Genomic DNA, 12,593 nt, shown 5'->3' with positions numbered 1-12,593 from the left:
TCCCCTCTCCTCCTTCTTTCCCCTCCCTTTCCCTCGGCTTTAGCTTCTGCCCTCCCCCACTGCTGTGGTCTCTGACACCTCTGGGGTGTCCCTTCTCAGAACCTTGAGGTTTGGCACCCCCTCCCCACACACACAACTGGAGATGGGGGCTGTCAGCCCTAGAAGTCTTGAGTACCCCTGAATTTTGGATCCTGCACTTTAAGGACTCATTGGGGGTTCCCCAAAGCAGCATACAGGTAGGGGACATGTGGGGGGCAGTTTTAAAACCATGTGACTGCTCCCACACACACTCACATACCACCCCCACCCCCCACACAGATAATTATACATTCCAGAGAGTTGGGGGAGGGAGGTGTGAGCCCGGCGGCGCTGGCCAATCAGAGACACAAACCACCTGTCAAGGGAGAAATGGATGAGCCCTCCCCCTCCCCCAGTCCTTGAGCGCCCCTCCCCCTCCCTTCCCCTTCAGGCCTCCGAGCTGACCCGGCTGCTCGGCGCTGACCCGCTCTCACCCCCCACCCCTGTGTGCTTAGATAGACCTGGAGTTCAGGACACTAGGAAGCCTGCTATGGGGAAGCAGGGCGAAGGCTGGAGTCCCTGCAGGGCTGATCTCCAGTGTAGACCAAGGTGCTGCTTCTCAAAGTCTGTCTCTGACTAACTGTATGTCTCTGCCTCTCTGAGTTACTGAGTTTTTCTGGATCTCTCAAAGCCCTCCTGATTCCGTGTACAGAATCTTTCCTTCCGAACATATGTCTAAAATCGACCCCACAAGGAGCTTTCTGGGAGAGCAGGAGGAACCCACAGAGGCTTGAGTTGTGTTCCTCTCTCCGCCAGCTGCCCTCATCCTGCCCCTATCCCATCCTGTCCCTATCCGTTGCTGGGAGAGGGACTAGGTGGGTAGGTGGGTCCAGGCATTTTCTCCAGTACTCTGGACACTCTCAGGTTCCCAAACTCTCCTCTCAGAGTTCCATCCTAAAGTGTGCTCCTTTCTCCACAGTGGGGTTGGTGGGAAAACTGAAGTAGGGAGTCTCCTCATTTTAAGAGGCAGCCTCCCCTTCTAGGAGATAAAGAGGGTTGGCCAGGGGGGTGGCTAGTGCCCTGGTTGGAGATGGACAATGGCCCGGGGCTCAGTGCATGGCCCTGGCCCTGCCCCTTCACTTCCGGTGCTCAGTTCAAACTGGACAATGCCAGCTCCGGCCAGTTCCCCTCCCCCACTGCTACAACCCATTTAAAGGGACAGAGCCTGCTTTCGGGGGCATCTGCTTGCTCTCAATTTAATCCTATCCACCAAGTGTTCAGAACCTCTTTTGCTTTTCACCCTTCACCCCTTCGTGTGTATTTGAGAAAGAGAAAGGGGATGAGTAGGGGGAGGGGAGGGGAAGATAGTGAGAAGAGCAAGGGGCTGTGAAGAGATTATTTCTCTGTCCTACATAGAGTGCTCTCCAAGAAACTAAACTTGAATATAAGAGATGGGGGATAGGTGGGGAAAAATAAAAAATAAAAAAAGGGCAACTGTGGCCCTTTGCTACTCAGCCTAAAATATATAAATCATTAACAAATACAATTAGCAATCCCCCACTTTCAACTGAGGATCCTACTTTAGATCTTGCAAGAGTTCTCCGAGAACATCTGCCAAAGCCATTTTAATTTATATAGTCCTTCCCACCAGAGACTCTTTTCTCCCTCCGTTATTAGCCCCCTTAAAAATACATTCGCTCCCTTTACATCTATTACTAAGATTCAGGAAGGACTAAGATCTCGCTGAAGAAAAGGGAGGGAAAGGGGAGTTTAGCGCTCTGGTTTCGTTTATTCCTCGAAATTTTTGTTCCCCCGCAACAGGCTCGACCAACTTCTCTGTCCAGGGTCCTGAGGGCGAGGGGGCTCTGTCCACGGTGCTGAATAAAGCCATGCTCTCCTGGCTCACAGCTTTGAAAATGCCTTCTTGAGTTTTCGCCTCCAAGTCCTTCCCAGAAAACCCTATTCTTTCAGCCCTCCAGTGACCCTGACACACTTAAGATGAATGAAGTGATTCGCTTCAATGCTAAACAGAGGGCATTTCCAGCTATACATGATGCTCTGAGAGCAGTGCAGTTATCTCAAGCTCCCTCTCAGAAAAAGGGGTATAACTATGCATGTGGCCATAGCGGGTGAGGAAAGGGAAGACTTTTTTATTTTAGAAAAAAACAGAGTTGAAGAGAGATTAATTTCTGTTTTGAAATCATTTTCCCCGTTTATTAACACTATGCATAGGAGTACAGGCATTGAAGTCAGCTTGCCCATGTTTGGCTATTGGCTCTACTATTGACAGCTATGTGGCCTGGGGCAACTTCTTTAACCTCTATATGTCTCAGTTTCCTCCTCTGTCCAATGAAGATAATGAAAATATTTTACTCTTAGGATTATTATGAGGCTTGATCATGTAGGTAAAACTTTTAAAATAGTGCCCGACATGGTTACATCTTAATAATGTAAATTATTACTATTATTATAGATATTGTGCACATGCTTGTCTCTATAATCTAGAACTTACTGGATCATTTGCCTCCTGAGGACTGGGATCATACATGTGTTATTTCTTTGTGCATCTTCTCCCACACCTTTACCAGTACCTAGTACAGTGCCTGGCCCACAGAAGACACCCAAGAAGTATGTCCTGAATAGGCTTTAATTGCAATAATAAAAATTATTACAATAGTCATAAAACTTATTCTCCTAGGCTATCTCTCTTGGGTGCAAACACTACAAACCCAGGAGGGGTTCAAGACATCATAAAGTTGTGTGTGTGGAGGCAGAGGATTCTTTAGGAAGTAAGATATCACTTCTCAGCCTTTTGGCTAAGATCAAGTGTAAGAAAGAAGACATGACTCCCAAAATAACTGATCCCTCATCCCTAATGGGTTGTTTCCATGTGGGCGATGGGGACTCCTGACCAAATCTTCCTTTCTTTGGTCCCTGTCTCAGTGAAAACTTTTTAGATACCTACTATGATCCAGTCATTTTGTTAGCTCACAAATTTGGTGGAGGAATCAGATAAGTAAAATACGTCAAGTAGTGTAATGACCAAAAACATACCCCCCAAAAATTAAACAAGAAACATTCACTGCCTTCTAAGAAGTTACAGTCTAGATAGGGAGACAAGACCTGATATAACTAAGTATTGCAAGTTTCTTGTGTATTGGTTTCTGGGCATAATACTACCTAGGTAAAAGGGAAAAAAGTTGTCTAGTATCAATATAAAGATCTTTCCTTTAAAGTACTTGGCCAATTTCCTCTTACGTAGGTTTATATTTGCATAAAAGAAAGAGCTGAAAGAGGTCTTAGTAATAATTATTACTTATTCGACATTTTAAAAATATTTATTGAGTACCTCCTCTGTGTCAGGAATTGTTCTAAATGGTGAGAACACATCAATAAACAATACAAACTAAGTCCCATCTTTGTGAAGTTTGTATTCTGATAAGTGGTAATAACAACGGTTATTATTTATTAAGAATACAGGCACTTTTCTTATTTCATTCAAAGCTGTCAATAATTCTGAGTAATAGGTATTAATATTTCCAGCATGGGGGAGGATTCTGAAGCTTAATGAATCAATATAGCTTGACTAGTGTAGCTCAGCTAATACATGGCAGAGGCAGATTTGAACCCACACATTTGACTCCAAAGCTCACATTGCTTCTACAGCCCTAATGTGTTGCTATCATAATTGGTGCTATCCCCATTTTGCCAATGAGGAACAAGGTACGTGCAAGCAAAAAGATGATGGAGGAAGATTATATACTCAACGCGGTTACTAAATAAGATTCTTCTTCCCTGGGCCACAGCTCTAGTCTGTCATTTCTATTGATCATCCTCTCTAAAACTCCTTGGCTTTCTAAATCAAAGAGCTGGCCAAAGCCAAAGCAGGTGCTCTTTTAGGCAATCACCCACGTTCAGCTCCCATTTGTCAAGTGTTTTTGAGGTCCACAGAGTGGTTGTTTGGAGTTAAAGCCCTGACTGTCTGCTAACATAAATGATGGTGTGCATTTGAAAAAAGTATTTCCCACAACGTGTCCCTCAGAATACTAGTTTCATTGGATGATTAATACATCTTACCATTTTAAAAAAACTTTCTATAGTGTAGTCTTTTGGAAAATATTGTGCTAACTAAGTTTCCTCTGCAGAACTTTTGAAAGCCTTTAGTATGGTTCTGTGCTCTGTGATTCATCAAGAAGGGAATGCGATGTGTACAATGTTTCCATTCACTCATCTGAGTCAGCTAAAAAATATTTATTGATCATCTATTATATGTCAGGTGGCACTGTTTGAAGCTTTGGGGATAAATCAGTATACAAAGCAGATAAAATTCCTGCCCTCATAGAGCTTATATGCTAGAGGACAGGACAGACAATACACAAATAAGTAAAATGTATGGTATATATAGTTCCAGGGAATTGGGGAATTGGATTAGATGTTAGACAAATGTTCTTCCAGTTCTGATGTTCTAAAGCAATATGGTGTGTGTGCGTGCGTGTGTGTGTAGAGAGAGAGTAGGGGAGAGAAAGAGAGAGAGAATTCCTAATTACACCGCGAAGCAATCTGTTTTTGCCCCATGCTATCATCTTTATCCTTCTTCAAGGACTAAGGCTTCCTACATCAAGCAGGACTGTGCACCTCTCACCTCTTAGGCCTGTTGAATTGGCAGAAGGAGGATGAGCCAAGGGAGTCCCCTTCCTTCTTTCAGTCCTGCTCCCCATGCGGGCCTTGCTTCACAGAGCAAGACGCCAGGCACTTGCTTTCACCAATAATGGCTTCATTACATTGAAAGGAGACGAGAGTGACCTCAGTGAAATAGACTTCTTGACCCCAGCTGACCTCTGACCCTCACCCTGACAGCCTCTAAATCTTTTCCTTCTGACACATCCCCCACAAGGTACAGACAAGAGGAAGAAATGATGAGCCTGCTATAGCCCACTGTCCAGCGACTGTAACTCGCCAGGTGCCCTCTTGCAGTGGAACTCATCATGCCCAACTGTAATTTCCCTCACAGCGGCCGATCCTTTCAGTGCTTCTCACTGTGTCTCTACTCTGGCCCGTGGGTTCCAACTCATCCAGCTGTCATTTACCTAGTGTCCAGTCGTGTGTGTCCAATGATTGTCATGTACCATGGAGACCGCAGGCAGGGAGGGTATCTAACCAAATGCTGTCATTTCCCAAATGCTACTTTAGGCTAGGTCTTTAACCTACTCTTCCTTGACTGGGCACCCATGTTTATCGTGAGCGATTATATACCAGACATGCGCCAAGTGCTTTGTGTGTTTTGTTTCTTTCTGTCCTCAACCATCCTAATATGACCCTCACTTTACTGGAGAGGAAACTAAGACTTAGTGAAGTTAAATGATTTGTCTTGACTCACAAATCACAAAGGGTGCAACCCACAACTAGCTCACTCCAATATTCTTCTTCCTTTTTTTTTATAGTTAAAGTAATTAATGTATGTGGTTTAAATAATCAATCAGTATTGAAAGAATTATAATAAAAAACAACAGTCTCCCGACTACCCCACCCCCTCCGCTCCCATGAGGCAACCACTCTGGGGGTCATTTCTTTTGGAGGATATTTCCCTATTTCTAAAAATATGCATGTACCTATGTTCCTTGATTTATCAAGTTTCGATATTTATTGATTTCCTGTTACGGTAGATGAGGACTTACCTGTCTTACAGGGCCCAGCTCCCCTTTCCCCTTCCTCCCAGTACAGTTAAATCACCATATTCAGCTAAATTGATAACCAGTGTTTACGCTGTCATGATTATAGAACTGTTCATTGCATTGCCAAGTAGTATTCTATAAGAAAATTTCTCATGCTTTGTTTCATTTTCCTGCCATTCTCTCTTTCCTTCAATATTTATCATTGAAATATCCTCAATTATTTTCAAGGGCTTCATCATATTATCTTTTCCACTAAGCCCTCATTTTTCCCAGAGCCTCTTTCCTGAGGCCCTTCCTCCTGGTTGCTCTCTGGGCTTGCTTCCCAGCTGTCATCCTGGGGCTTTCTCTCACTGTAGTGGCTAGAGCCACTGTTTTCTGGATCCCATGTCAACCTCTTTGTTCACCCTTGAGGAGCATATCCTAAGAAAGGGTGCATGGGAGCAAAATTTTCTAGACCTTAGAAGTCTGAGAGTGTGTGTGTGTGTTTTTTTTAAAACCTTACTTTTTTGACGGTTTCAAAGTCATACTCTTTAACATTCTGCTACGCTGACCCCTAACAAAATGAAGAAAGACACTTAACTTGCTTTGAGGATATCAAAGTGGAGATGCCTTTTCCCAATGCTGAAGCTGTGAACCCAGAGTTCTCTGAAGAATGAAAATTACAATAGTTAATGCTTTCGAAGGTTTTCCATGTGCCAGGCACTGTGCTTAGTGCTTTACAGAAATTATCTCAATCCTCACACCAAGCTTATGAGATAGGCATGTTTTTTATTGTTCTTATCTTACAGATAAAGCTCACGGATGAGTTAAGTAACTTGGTGAAGGTCACAGAGTAAGTGATAGAGTCAGGATTCAAACCCAGATAGGTTGCCTCTGGAATCAGCTTTCAGATTCAATAATCTGTATTTCCACACTGAGAAGAGACTTAGAAGTTAGTATCTTCAGATTCTGTTTCCTTCCTATCCCGTTTTGTAAATGTGGAAACAAGACCTAAAATCCAAATGACTTGTTCAAGGTCCCATAGTTAGTAATAACAAGAACTAGAAACCCAGGTTTCCCAGTATCCCCCTTTCAATCAGGGAATGGGAGTTCCAATTCAGAATTGGCTTCTGAAACTTGGTTTCCTTGTTTGTTTATTGGAAAGGACAGATATAAAAGATATATGTCCCATCAGATTGTGGCTGAGACATATAACAGAAGCATATATAATGCACCATGAAACAATGAAAGCTAACTAATATTATATAATATGGAAGACTTCACAGGGAGGTGGCATTGCATTGAACCTCGTATAGGATTTTGAAAGCCAGGAAGGGCAGGACGTTCCAGAGGAAAGAAACAGCAGAAATGAAAGCAAGGAGGCTTGAAAGTCAACAACTCGTTTGAGGAACAGCCTCTAAGTTTGGTTCCCACATCGGCAAGTCCTCCATGTCCCTGTGGAGACATACAGAAAGACTGTACTTCTTTCATTCAATCTCTAACCACACACTCATTCAACATTTTACCAATAATCAAGATAGAATAGGATGATAAGAAAGTTCTGGGTTCTAGTCCTAGCTCTGTCATTAACTCATTGTGTGACCTTGAGCAAATCTCTTCTTATCTGGGCCTCAGTTTACCATTTATCAAATGTGAGTGTACATTTATGACCTCTAAGTCTCCTCCTTCTTTCTGCATTTGTGATAATTACAGAGCAAGAATGGGACAAAAGGCATTGAAGTATCCTTGACTTGACTCTGCTAGAATAAGGAGAGAAAAAACATCTATTAAGTTCTGCTATGTGCTAGGCATAGCCTCATTTAACCATTCCGTGAGGGAGGTGTTGTCTCCCCATTTAACAAGAGAAAACTGAAGCTCAGACTATTTGATTAACTTTCTCAAATTCTCCCAGCAGGTAACAACAAAATGAGAGCTAACATGTATATGTGTTTGCCATGTGCCAGACACTGTGTCAAGATCCTACATTAGCTCATGTAATCCCCCCAAAACTTCATGATGTGAGAATTCTTGTCTCCATTTTTGAGATGAGGATACAGGAAGTGTCTGATGCCATCATCTCTACTCTTAATTACTAGGCTACACTTCATCTCAGCGCTGCCATTCAAGACAGCATCAAACTCCACATAAGCCACGCCAGAGTCAAAGCCTCCAGATGACAAGAGACTGTCCTTTTCTTCTCCTTACCACTGGGCCCCTGTGGTTTGGCCATGGAAGAAGAAGGGCAGCAGAAGAACAGATGCATGGAAGCTGTCCCTTCTCCCCTTTAGCCTCTCCTAAATGCAAGCAGCACTTTGAGATTCTGAGAAGAGATGCCTCCACTACTATTCCATTAAAGGAGGGAATATAGAGTGAAGAAGAGAAAGAAGATCCAGGAGCCTTGATTCCAAGACTCTCAGAGCCAAAACGGACCTTGCAAATCAGCTGATTCTTTCAGATCCCAAGCTTGATATCAATCATCTTCTAGCTTACAAACCTCCAGCAACAGAGAGAGCGTACTGCTTTTGAAACCTTGCCCATCTCCTGATAGTTGAGATTGTTAGAAAAGTTTTTTTTTTCTCCCATTGAATTGAAGCTGATCTCTATAGCCTTTACCCACTGGAGTCTTTAGAACAAGTCCCTCCCACTTCTGCAAAGACTCTAGGGTCAAGCTTTCTGTTCAAACCGCAGTCCCGCCTTCCTGAGTTGTGTGACCTTGGACAAATTTGTTAGAGGCTCAATGCCTCAATCTTGGTTAATTTCTCACTGTTCCTGTGGAAGTGAGCCTAAGGTCAGATTTCCCCAGCTTGATCCTCAGTGATCTACGGTCTCTTTCCATGGTCTGTGCATTACTTTGTACAATGCTTTCCAACCACATAGTGTTTTCCCATATGTTATCTCACTAGATCCTGGAAAATGGAGCTGCTGGAAAAGAAAGGAGCCGAGATGGCCTGTGGTTATCTCAATTTTGCAGGTGAGGCAGCTCTCTGGCCCCAATACCAGAATTACCTCCAAACTACACTCCTTACTCCTGTTACCACTAGCATTCCAAAGCCTTCAGATACCTCGCTCTCTTTCTTCCTGGTGTTTTCCCCTGCATACCCTTCTGCCCCAATCACTGTTTCTCTTACTTTACTGATTACTATTCATTCTTTAGGCTCTAACATAGATGTCACTTCATCCAGGGGTGTCTTTGCTTCCACCCCACTCACCCAACACCCTCTCATGTGTTCTTATAGAACTCTGCACTCCTATAACAGAGTGTTTGCCCCAGTTTATCATATTTGTTTATTTGTTCTTCTCTCCCACTGGCTACTAGAATGTAAACTCCATGAGGCCAGGGACGATGTCTTTCTTTTCATTGTGTGCCTAGTGCATAGCACAAAGCTTGGAACAGAGTAACTGTTTATTAAATTTTGGTTTAATGAATAAATGAATGACTTGCCTAGGGTTCCATGCCAAAATTAGAATCCAGGTTTTATTTCTAAGTCCAAGAATTCTTTTTACCATCTTCTGAACCTAAGCTAATTCCTACCCCTAACCCTGCTGTCAGCTCCTGTCCTCACTTAATTCCTTAGAATCTTAGATCATTTATCTGGAAGGAATGTTAGAGCTCATCCATTCGACCTTTTCGTTTTATAGATTAAAAAAAAAAAAAAAAAAACCCTAAAATCTATAGAGGTTAAGTGATTTGCCCAAGGCCATGCAACAAATTGTGGCCATCCTTCCTGATTACTAGATGGCTGCTTTCCCACTGAGTTCACCTATGAGTTTATAAACTCCTGGGACTTTTCTTGGGGGTGCAAGTAGTAGTAAATAATTTCATCCAAGTCCTTGTTTTCAAGCTCTCTAGCACTCAAAAGTCCAGACACCAAGAATCTATTCTGAGATATATCCCAGGTAGAAGTTTCAGGCAGGACAGGATGAAGCTGTGTGTGTGTGTGTGTGTGTGTGTGTGTGCGCGCGCGTGTGCACACACTCACACGTACACTTGTACATGCACTGGGGGAGGATCGTGGGGAGTTAAGGATACGGACATGAAAACCAGGCGGTGCGGCACAGACCCACTGTGGTGGGGTCCCTTGAGGCTCCCACTGTGGAAACACCACTCCCTCTGCCCCTGAAGCTGACCTTTTGGGGCCAGAGATCAATAAACTGGACTTTGGCTTCAGTCCCCTTTAGCCCTCCAGTGACCACAGGCTGCTCAGAAGAGCTAGCAGGACTCAGGGTCATTAAGTAACTGTCACTCTTCCCCAGCCCCACTTGGGGCACTGCTGGGGGAGGGGCCAGGGATGGGAATTGTTATGGAAACACACAGGTATGGTTGATTCTCCCTCTGCCCACCAGAGGAGGAGTGACCTCTGTGTCTCCTTGACACCCCCCTTCTCCTTCCTCTCCTCCTCTTCTCACCCAAGATTTCCTCTTGCCATCTCTGTCCATGTGCCAGGCACTGTGCACCAGACACTATGCCGTTGACAGCAAAAACTCAGGCACAGAATAGACAGACAGACAGACAAGGTCTCAGACTTTATGGGGCTAGCAGGGTAGGATTATACTGAATAACCATAATGATTTAAGGGAAAGGGGATCAGACAAAGCCTTCCTGAGAAACTGACTTTTAAACTGAGACTTAACAGATGCCTAAATCTTGACCAGGTAACAATTAGGTAAAGAGATGAGGATGGGGTGTGTAGGGGTTGTTTTTCAGGCAGAGAGAACAAAGTACAAAGACCCTGAGGCAGGAGAGATCAGGGCCCCTTCAGAGGGCAGGAAAGAAGCCTGCCTGTATCAGATTGAGCTTTGGTCTGAGGTTAACCCTTTCTATTGCAGAACACACACAGCTGGAGCCCTCGAAAATTTTTTTCAATGCTCAATTTTCTTGATAATTGCATTTTTTTTGGAGAAAGAGAGGAGAGCCAACAAGTCTCTGGGGCCTTTCTAGAGTAACCAAGCTTGGGAGGGAGAAATTCTATTCATCCTCTTCCTAAACTCAGAACTTTTTGTCCAGAAGGAGTAGAACAGAAGTAGATTTAGTATGAGCTCCAGGCCGCCCCCCCACCCCACCCCCAAGGCTTTGAGGGGACCCAAGTCCTGGGCTCACATATTTTTATAAAATTGTGCACAAATGAGATAATTTAATTTGAAATGTGAAATACCAGTAGCTAGTCCATTAAAAAGTAGTATGGAAGTGTGCCTGGCCATTAATACAAATGTTTTATAATGTTTGTGATATTTTTTCAGCTTTTAAAATTTGTAATTTATCATGACTTGTTTTCTTATTTTAAATAAACATTCACTTGAGGCTATACATTTTATATTTATAATTTTATATTCCTTTCCCTAAAGATGGCCTCCTAAATTGTAAAAGCTCCAGGCCCCGTAAGAGCTGGATCTGCCGGAGCGGGATTCCAGAGCCCTGTCTGCTGGCTCCAGATCTTACCCTGCCCCTGGCCCCTTCCTTTCTCTTTGATCAGTCTCTCTTACCCCTGTGGTCCACACTCCCTGGGTGGGTGGCTGTTGGGTAATGGGGATGCCAAGGGGATAGAGGGGTCTTGTGGTTCCTATGGAGAAGCACAGTAAGGGCTACAGAGAGTTAGAACTGTCCCTCCCCAGCTCCTCCTGAACTGGTCCCCAGAAGAGGAACCACCTTGAACTATCCAAGGTGTTAAGGCCGAAATGAGTGTGAGTGCTGTTGTCCATTCATTCATTAGTTTATTCCTTTATCATGTTGACCCATCCAGCAGTTCTAAGGGGCCTTGGAGACTTTGATGTCTACTTCACAGGTGTGTTTTAGTCCTGAGTCAGAGGCATCTCCACAGACCCATTCCCAGGTAGGGCTGAAGACAAGGGTGGGGCTATTTTTTCCCTTTGTAATTAATAAGTGTCTTGTAGGGACATACATTGAGATGACATAAATATCCTGTTTCTCCCAATAGTTTTAGTATCTATTGATTAATCCTTGCCTAAATCAATCATCATTTTGATGGTTCATAAACGATGATTTTCCAATTTCATTATTTCTCTGCATTTACTAGGAGAACTTTTCCTTCTCCATTTATTTATTTATTTATTTATATCAGAATGGACTCATGGATGCCTCATTTTTCTGTGGGCTTTGATCCATTACTATTAATTATTTTGATGCTTAAATTGCCCCCGTTTTACCAGTGGGAATCCTTCAAACTGGTTCCTGGGTCCTTGTGTCTTCAACTTTCTTTTCTTTCTGGCTGTTCTACTTCAAGCTGTTCCAGGCTCATTTAAACCTTCCTGGCCTACCACTGAGATCAGCCATCTCTTCAAAGAACTAAGTGTTTTAAAAACTGAAAAACTGAAAATGACCCGCAGGAGTAGTGTTTCTATTAGTTTCAAGCTTCAAGTTTGCAGACTCCAATATCTCATGTTTGTTGAAAAGCCTTTGGTCTTAGAAAGAGTTGAGCTCGAACAGAAAGCCTGCTCGCTGGCTTTGTGACCTTAGGTTATATAAAATGGGGGTAATAGTACCTACCCTCCCCCTACCCCTAAGTTATTGTGAGGATGTAAATGCCAAAAAAGTAAGGACCATATTTCTCTTCTGACTGCAGCACCAAGCGAATGCCAGTGCACTGTAGAGCAGAGGTCTCCAATCTTTTTGGCACCAGGGACCAGTGCTCCTATGAGATTTCAATGCCTGATGATCTGAGGCGGAGCTGAGGTGGTGATGCTAGCTCTGGGGGAGCTGCTGCAAATACAGATGAAACTTGGCTCATTTGCCTGCCGCTCACCTCCTGCTGTGCAGCTCCGTTTCTAACAGGCCACTGATTGGAACCAGTCTTCAGCCCTTGGGGGGCGGGGACTGGGGACAAGTGCTAGAGGCTTCATAACAGTCTTAAAGGAAGAAATGACCTGAGGTGACAGGTGTAAAGTGTTAGCATTGTGCCTGGCACAGAG

This window comes from Pteropus vampyrus, unplaced genomic scaffold (genome assembly GCF_000151845.1).
Source record: "Pteropus vampyrus isolate Shadow unplaced genomic scaffold, Pvam_2.0 Scaffold36, whole genome shotgun sequence".
Lineage (NCBI taxonomy): Eukaryota > Metazoa > Chordata > Mammalia > Chiroptera > Pteropodidae > Pteropus > Pteropus vampyrus.
This window is presented reverse-complemented; position numbering follows the sequence as displayed.